At 47.6% G+C, this 8,569-nt stretch overlaps 1 pseudogene; it reads left to right on the top strand.

Annotated features, from left to right (window-relative positions):
• The first annotated feature begins 441 nt into the window (after window positions 1-441).
• On the top strand, window positions 442-3,806 carry LOC136158794 (protein-tyrosine sulfotransferase 2 pseudogene; annotated as a pseudogene).
• Window positions 3,807-8,569: the final 4,763 nt, after the last annotated feature.

The raw sequence follows: 8,569 nt of genomic DNA, 5'->3' as shown, positions 1-8,569 counted from the left end.
ATCAGATGTTTAACCATTCCTCTTGTCTTTCCTCCTAAGTATCTATAGATACTTTTGTACTCTGATGCTATCCCAAGAAGTGCTTCATCATCAAGAAGATTCATAGAAAGGCTGTGGAAGCAGTTACAGTAGTTCCACACGCTGGATGGTGACTGGGCAGGGATTCTGGTCCATGCAGATAAAAACAAGGAGCCTGTCCTGCCCCTGGGGCCCCTAGATCAGGCATCCAGAGATTTTCACTCCCTGACAGGCAGGGTCAATGCCCCTACTCAGCCTTGAAGCAGTTACAGAAGATGGACCATCGCCCCTCTGCTTCACATAAGAATATGGGAATAAAATCTCTGAGGGAGGAGACCCGGAGCGGCGCGGGCGCGGCCCTGGGCGCCGACCTGCGGAGCATGCGCAGAGGCGGCCGAGGCGCATGCTCCGTGGAGGTCCCGGCCCGGCGGCCCCCGCGTCTGCGCCAGCCCGGGGGCCCCACAGAGTCCCGGCGGGGCCGCGGGCATGGCGGCCAGCCTGTGGATGGGCGACGTGAGTGAGGGCGGCCTCCCGGGTCTGTGGTGCAGGAATCTTAGCGTCGCGAGGAAGAAAGGGGCCGAGGGGGGAGGGTCCTCGAATCCCTAAAAGCGTAGACGTGGATGGGGAGGGGAGTTCTTCTAGGCGACGCCGGCGCGAGTCCCAGTATTTAGGTGCCGAGGGGGGGGGGGGGGGGGGCCGAGACTGAAGGGAAGGGTCCTGCTCGGATCCTCAAAAAGTGGAAGTGCTTGGAGAAGGGCAGTTCTCTTAGGTGACGCCCAGGTGCGTCCCAGCGTGTAGGTGAAGGGGGCTGACTCGGAGGGGGAGGGGTCTTAGGGGCCCCGCCTGGGTTCACGGAAGCGAAAAGGAGGGTTGTGGGGGGGCGGATAGAATGGGAGGAATCCTAACGGTGGAAGAGCGCCCCTGGTTCTGGACTGGAGGGATGGATTCCATCCCAGTGCGGGGGCGGCTTCTACAAAGGAGCACATTTAAAGGGAAAGAAGGCGAGGGACCGGGAACGCAGGGGTTCAGATCATTCTGCGCATGGAAACCTCTTCCCCCCGACCCCCAACCCCACTCCCGCCCGCCAGCAGCGTGCAGCCCACCCCCAGCTGAGGGGGAAGGGCTCCGGAAAAAAAAAAAATCTCTGAGGGAGGAATGAAGTAGGAGGAAAGGGGGCAGAACACAACCTTTAAAAGAATGACATATAAAAATAAATAAATAAAAGAATGACATAGCCATAGGATATGATGAAACGTGGTTAAAACCAACTAAGGCCAAGATGGCAGAGTCGACTTCCACTAGACCCTGAGCCTCAGTATATACTCATTGTAACATACCAGCAAGCTAATTGACCATCCACCACTGTTGGCAAAGTGAATAACCATTGTTTCACACTGATCTATGATTCTGTCTGATTTAGTGTTTTAATCCCTTTTGATATTTTCAACAAAACTTCCTAAATCAAATTTTAATGATGTCTTCTTGACCCCCAGCTAACTCTGGGATGCTTCAAACGGTCCCTGAAACAGGACAAAGAGAGATATTAAGCTAATTAGGTTCATTTGGTAGGTTAAATTACATGGGAAGTATTATCAAATGAGTAATAAATCTTCTTAGGTTAGATTGTGTGATAATTGTTACTAGTAATAATATAGATATTCTAGTGATTATATGGAGTTCCTAAAAAATCTAGTCTATCCTAGTAAAATGTTATCAGCCATAATTCTAGTTATTATCTGAAAGTGTTGTATGTCACAGCAGTAACCAAGCTACTTTGTCAATTGCACTGTAATCAGATTTTAAACATGCTTCTTCTTTTGTCATTATAGACACAGTTTCACTACAATGCCTTTGCAACAACACTTCCTCTTCAAGAAGATATATAGAAAGAACTTTTGGATAAATACAAGTTTCTGATTTGCAGACCATAATGCTGAACTGAGTAAGAAACTGAAAAATTCTAATGAAAAACATGATGGCTTCATAGAAGGTTAACAAAAGGACTGAGTGAACTGGTTATATTCAAAGGACTGAGTGAGTATGGTTATAATTTTTGTGGTTTCTATGTGAAAATTTACTGGTTTATCATTTATAATGTTTTCTTAACTTCTTGGACTTTTATATTTGGATCAAATGCTTTTCTATCATATGCATGATCTTATGCTACTTTTAGAAATCAATCCCAATTGTTGAGTTTCTGACCAATTATTTGCATCTAATACTTTTGGGTTACTGTGGTAAATTTCTCCACTCCAAGGCTCTAATTGTTTGGCCCTGAGGAAATTTATTTTAAAAGAAAGATTGTAGTCATGCTCAGGTCACTATTGAAACTAGTAGGTGAAATCCCCTCACCTGGCCTATTAATAATGCCTGTCCTGGAGGACCTGGTGATAGTGGGCATGGACCACCTCTATGGGAAGGCCTTGTCGCTCATCTTCTTGGGATTCCTGCCCTGGAGGGACACCATGCTGTTGTGTGCTATGCTGGATGCCCACCCCAAGATGCAGTGCTGCAAGGAGACCCACATCATCTCCCATGTGCTGGCCATGTCGCAGGCCTGGCCCAAGTCCAGCCAGGAGAAGCTGCAGTTGGACGAGGCGGGCATGACTGATGAGGTGCTGGATGTGGCCATGCAGGCCTTCAACCTGGAGGTGATCGCCAAGCACTGCAAGCCAGTTGGCATCCTCTGCAACAAAGTCCACTCCACAGTCAAGTTTTCCATCTACCTGTTGCACCTCCTCCCTGCTGGTGGTGCAGGACAGTTGCGCCTCCACGTACTCCAGGGTCACCTGCAACGTCACCATTGCCAGCTTCAACCTCGGCAGCTACCACGACTACCTCACCAAGTGCAGCCAGGCCACGGAGGTGATGTGTGCCCTGTGCATGGAGGTGGGCAAGGACAGGTGCCTGCCTCTGTACTAACAGCAGGTGGTGCTGCACCCTGTGCTCCCTCTAGCTCATCCTTGACCTCCTTGCCACCACCTGGAGCAGTACTGTCCTGTGCGACAAGGACCTCATCAGCAAGCCCAGCGGCATTTCCCTGTCCAAGATCGAGTGATCCACAGCCCAGGTCATCAAGCCTGTGGATCTGGAATCTCTCTCCAAGTGGACAGGCCACATCCCTGGAGATGTGTCCCAGGACATGGTCCAGATCGCCCCCATGCTGGCTCGGCTCAGCTATGATGCCTACACAAACCCAACCCCGTCATCATCAACAATGCACACCAGGTCTTGAAAGGAGACTGTAATCAACCAGCCAATCTGAAAGGCTATTTTCAGATGAATGAGAATAGCACCTTGTTAGGGAAATTAAAATGGAGGTAGTCTTGTTCAGGTTTCAGAAGTAGGGGAGCAAGCCTCTGACCAATTTCTGGCCTTTGCCTGAACCCTGCCTGAACTACATGCCTGAACTACAAGCATACCAGTTGTTACCAATAAGTTAAGCAGCATGTTAGATAAGAAAGGGAGTGAGTCTTGGGAATTTCTTAAGCCCCTGGAGACCTGGCCAGTCCCCCGGGGTCTAAGGAATCTTGTGACTTACAAGGTGAAACAAAGAGCATTATAAAAGTTAAAGAAAAACCAGAGCTGCACTTTTGCATATAAACTGATGATAATATCAGTTTGTGGCCTGGGAATATAAGTGGGAGCCCCCAAAGCTGCAATTTGAAGTCTCATCCATTCAGGTGGATGCACCGCCTGGGACCTTTTTCCCAACTGGGACTCCAAACTGCTGTTATTTGGGACTTCCCAGCGCTGTTCAAGTCTAGATGTAGGTTTGGCCCAATTTAGTGGTGTATATGTGGTTACATTTCTCTATTATTTCTGTTTTTTTGTTTGTTTAATGACTGTATATTGAAATTGTCACATAACCCACTATTAAATATTGAAATCGTTCAGTGTGTGTGTGTAATGAGTGATTTCTCCTGTTAACAAATCCTTCAAATATAAAACGAAAGCAAAACTTTTGGCAAAACACACCTTATCTCTCCTAGGAAGATCATTATTTCCAAATCTCTGCAAATGGTTTTGTTGCCAGAAGAGAAGAAACTGCATTCGAGTGGAAATAGGGCGTCTAATCCAAGCATATTGCTTGCTATTCATCTCCAAAACAGGACTGCTAAGGGGGAATGTATTTGGATATGTTTGCAAAAGATGAATCCTTGAAAACTTACCTTGAAATACTCTCTCAGGACAATCCAAGGTAAAGAACCAAGAGTTTGGAAATAGTCTGGCTCTTGAAACATTTGTTGTTCAGTTGTGTCCAACTCTTTGTGACCTCATGGACTGTAGTACGCTAGGCTTCCTTGTCCTTCACTTATCTCCTGCAGTTGGCTCAAATTCATGTCCATTGAGTCAGTGATGACATCCAACCATCTCATCGTCAGTCATCACCTTCTCCTCCCACCTTCAATCTTTCCCAACATCAGGGTCCTTTCCAATGAGTCAGTTCTTCGAATCAGGTGGCCAAAGTATTGGAGCTTCAGCTTCAACATCATTCCTATGAATATTCAGGGTTGATTTTCTTTAGAATTGACTGGTTTGATCTCCTTGCTGACCAAGAGATTCTCAAGAGTCTTCTCCAACACCACAATTCAAAAGCATCAATTCTTCAGCACTCAGCTTCTGTTTTGTACAACTCACATCCGTACATCAGTTCAGTTCAGTCGCTCAGTCGTGTCCGACTCTTTGCAACCCCATGAACTGCAGCACACCAGGCCTCCCTGTCCATCACCAACTCCCGGAGTTTACTCAAATTCATGTCCATCGAGTCGGTGATGCCATCCAGCCATGTCATCCTCTGTCATCCCCTTCTCCTCCTGCCCCCAATCCCTCCCAGCATCAGGGTCTTTTCCAATAAGTCAACTCTTCACATGAGGTGGCCAAAGAATTGGAGTTTCAGCTTCAGCATCAGTCCTTCCAATGAATATTTGGGATTGATTTCCTTTAGGATGGACTGGTTGAATCTCCTTGCAGTCCAAGGGACTCTCAAGAGTCTTCTCCAATACCACAGTTCAAAAGCATCAATTCTTTGGCACTCAGCTTTCTTTATAGTCCAACTCTTACATCCATACATGACTACTGTAAAAACCATACCTTTGACTAGATGGACCTTTGTTGACAAAGTAACGTCTCTGCTTTTTGATATGCTGTCTAGGTTGGTCATAGCTTTTCTTCCAAGGGGCACACTTCTTTTAATCTCATGGCTGCAGTCACCATGTGCAGTGATTTTGGAGTCCTCAAAAATAAAGTCAGTCACTGTTTCCACTGTTTCCCCATCTATTTGCCATGAAGTGATGGGACCGGATGCCATGATCTTAGTTTTCTAAATGTTGAGTTTTTTTTTTTTTTTTTTTTTTTTTACTAGTTGGAGGCTAATTACTTTACAATATTGTTGTGGTTTTTGCCATACATTGACATGAATCAGCCTGAATGTTGAGTTTTAAGCCAACTTTTTCACTCTCCTCTTTCACTTTCATCAAGAGGCTCTTTAGTTCTTTTTTGCTTTTTGCCATAAAGGTGGTGTCACCTGCATATCTGAGGTTATTGATATTTCTCCCAGCAATCTTGATTCCAACTTGTGCTTCATCTAACCCAGTATTTCTCATGATGTATTCTGCATATAATTTAAATAAGCAGGATAAAAATATTCAGCCTTGACAGACTCCTTTCACTATTGGAACCAGTCTGTTGTTCCATGTCCAGTTCTAACTGTTGCTTCCTAACCTGCATATAGATTTTTCAAGAGGCAGATCAGGTGGTCTGTTATTCCCATCTCTTTAAGAATTTTCCACAGTTTGTTGTGATCCACAGTCAAAGGCTTTGGCATAGTCAATAAAACAGAAGTAGATGCTTTTCTGGAACTCTCTAGTTTTTTCGATGATCCAACAGATGTTGGCAATTTGATCTCTGGTTCCTCTGCCTTTTTTTAAATACAGCTTGAACATCTGGAAGTTCACGGTTCATGTACTGTTGAAGCCTGGCTTGGAGAATTTTGAACATTATTTTGCTAGTGTGAGATGAGTGCAATTGTGCAGTGTGTGAGGGTTGCACCCTTATTGCAGTTTGAATTACTTTCATGGGGCATTTCTTCTGAGTTTCCTTTGGCCAAGCATTTTGACTTTCCTGGTTCACAGTCTGTATTTGGTATATCTCAGGATCCTCCCATATGTGCACATGCGTCTCTTAGCCATGATGGATTCTACTGAAGGGACCTGTGGGTAACCTGGCCTTAGTTAACAATACTCCTGTTTGACCTCCAAGGAGCCTTTTAGTACATGTGAGGTCAGGGAGGTCTCCTAACTTTGAGAATGAGAAATATGTGGTCTGGGAAGGGCCCAGCCTCCTCCATTAATTGTCCTGCTATTCTCATCTTGGAGCTTTGGTTCATAGGGAGTGAATCTCCAGTCACTTTACCCTGGGGTGGGGGGGAGTGGAGAGGAGGCATCTACCTTCTGCCTCAGTTCTACTCAGTTTCAGGAATTTCTATGGTTCCAGTGGTCAGGACACAGCCTTACACTGCTGAGTGTGAGGCAAGAGTAGGCCTTCCTACTTGGTAAGATTATCAGGCCACCTGGATACAACCAATTAGCTTTTGCTTAACACTGACCGCTGTTTGCCAATTAGGACCAATTAGCTTTCACTTAATACTGACCGCTGTTTGCCAATTAGGAAATTAGGAATGGGGCGGAAACCCCCAGGAAAGTCCCGCAAGGGTGAAAGTATTGACCAATGAAATTGCTTTGCAAACGTGTAACCAATCTGCTTCTCACCCTATAAATTTGTGTAACAGCTTGGGCTCAGGGCTCTCTGACCCGCACCACTGCGTTGGTTGCAGCAGATAGTCCTGGCTCGAGTCAGTAATAAACTTCCCTTTCTGCGAGTTGCATTGTCTTGGAGGCCTTCTCTATTCCCGCTCGGGGATTCGGACATCAGGCATAACATTTGGGGGCTCATCCGGGATCCCTTGACCGGGGGAGGAGAACACTTCCAGGACAGAGGGGAAGGATAGATAATAGCACTGGTGCTCAGGAAAACTCAGGGGGCCCAAAAACCCAGCGCTGTGTTGTCAGCTGTCCACGTGTTTGTCTTTGGTTCTCCGTGTTTGTGTGTGTGCCGGCATTGTCTCAGGCAGGACAGGAAAAGTCCAGTGTAAATCTGGGGCCCTGCTGTGAAGCAGGAAGGTATCTGGTGCAGGAAGTCCAGTGTAAATCCAGGGCCATGCTGTGAAGCAGGAAGTTGTCTGGCGCAGGAAGTCCAGTGTAAATCCGGGGCCCTGCTGTGAAGCAGGAAGGTGTCTGGCGCAGGAAGTCCAGTGTAAATCTGGGGCCCTGCTGTGAAGCAGGAAGGTGTCTGGCGCAGGAAGTCCAGTGTAAATCCGGGGCCCTGCTGTGAAGCAGGAAGGTGTCTGGCGCAGGAAGTCCAGTGTAAATCCGGGGCCCTGCTGTGAAGCAGGAAGGTGTCTGGCGCAGGAAGTCCAGTGTAAATCCGGGGCCCTGCTGTGAAGCAGGAAGGTGTCTGGCGCAGGAAGTCCAGTGTAAATCCGGGGCCCTGCTGTGAAGCAGGAAGGTGTCTGGCGCAGGAAGTTTAGTGTAAATCCAGGGCCCTGCTGTGAAGCAGGAAGGTATCTGGCACAGGAGAAAGCTTTCTATCTGGTGAGAAAACTCAGAGGGCCCAAAAACTCAGCGCTGTGTTGTCGGCTGACGTTTGTCTGTCCGTGTGTTTGTCTTCGGCTCTCCGTGTTTGTCCGTGTTTGTGTGTGTGCCGGCATTGTCTCTGGTCTCGTTCTGCCTTCAACTCCTACTCTTTTCAGGAGTTTCAGTGAACAGGTGAACGGTTGTGGGGGCAATTGATGAGTCCTGGCCAGGGCTACACTCTGGCGGACTCTGAAGGCCCTACCCGACCAGGTGAAACTCTCCTTTCACTACGATTGTCAGCAGCTGTTGCAGGTGCTCTTCACCACAGAAGAACGGGAGCAAATTCTGGCAGAAGTGCGGAAACGGGTCCCAGGGGTCGATGGGAGGCCAACCGCCCAGCCTCATCTCGTGGACGAGGGGTTTCCTCTGTTGCAGCCTAACTGGGATTTTGAGCAAGCGGAAGGTAGGGAGCATCTCCGAGTGTACCGCCAGACTCTGATGGCTGGCCTGCGGGCCACAGCAAGAAAGCTGGCAAATTTGACAAAGGTAAATTTAGTAAAGCAAGAGCCCACTGAGAGCCCGGCAGCCTTCCTAGAGAGGCTGATGGAAGCTTTCAGGCAATACGAATTCGATGGGAGGAAAGGGAGTTAGCTGAGAAGATCAGGAAGAACGAGGGAAAACCGGAAGAACCAGAGGGAGCTAGCCCAGATTCTTTTTGTGGGGATAAAAGCCAGAACAGAATTGAGGGAACCTTGAGACCCCTGGATAGGAGAAAAACAGAAACCAAAAAGGCAGGACCTAAAGAAAGATCAGTGCACCTACTGCAGAGAACAGGGGCACTGGAAAAACGAGTGCCCTAAGAGGGACCTGAGGAGAGGTACGACCCAGAGAGAGAAACTCTCCCCTGGAACTCGAGT

This window comes from Muntiacus reevesi, chromosome 2 (genome assembly GCF_963930625.1).
Source record: "Muntiacus reevesi chromosome 2, mMunRee1.1, whole genome shotgun sequence".
In the NCBI taxonomy this organism is placed as follows: Eukaryota; Metazoa; Chordata; class Mammalia; order Artiodactyla; family Cervidae; genus Muntiacus; species Muntiacus reevesi.
This window is presented reverse-complemented; position numbering and strand designations above follow the sequence as displayed.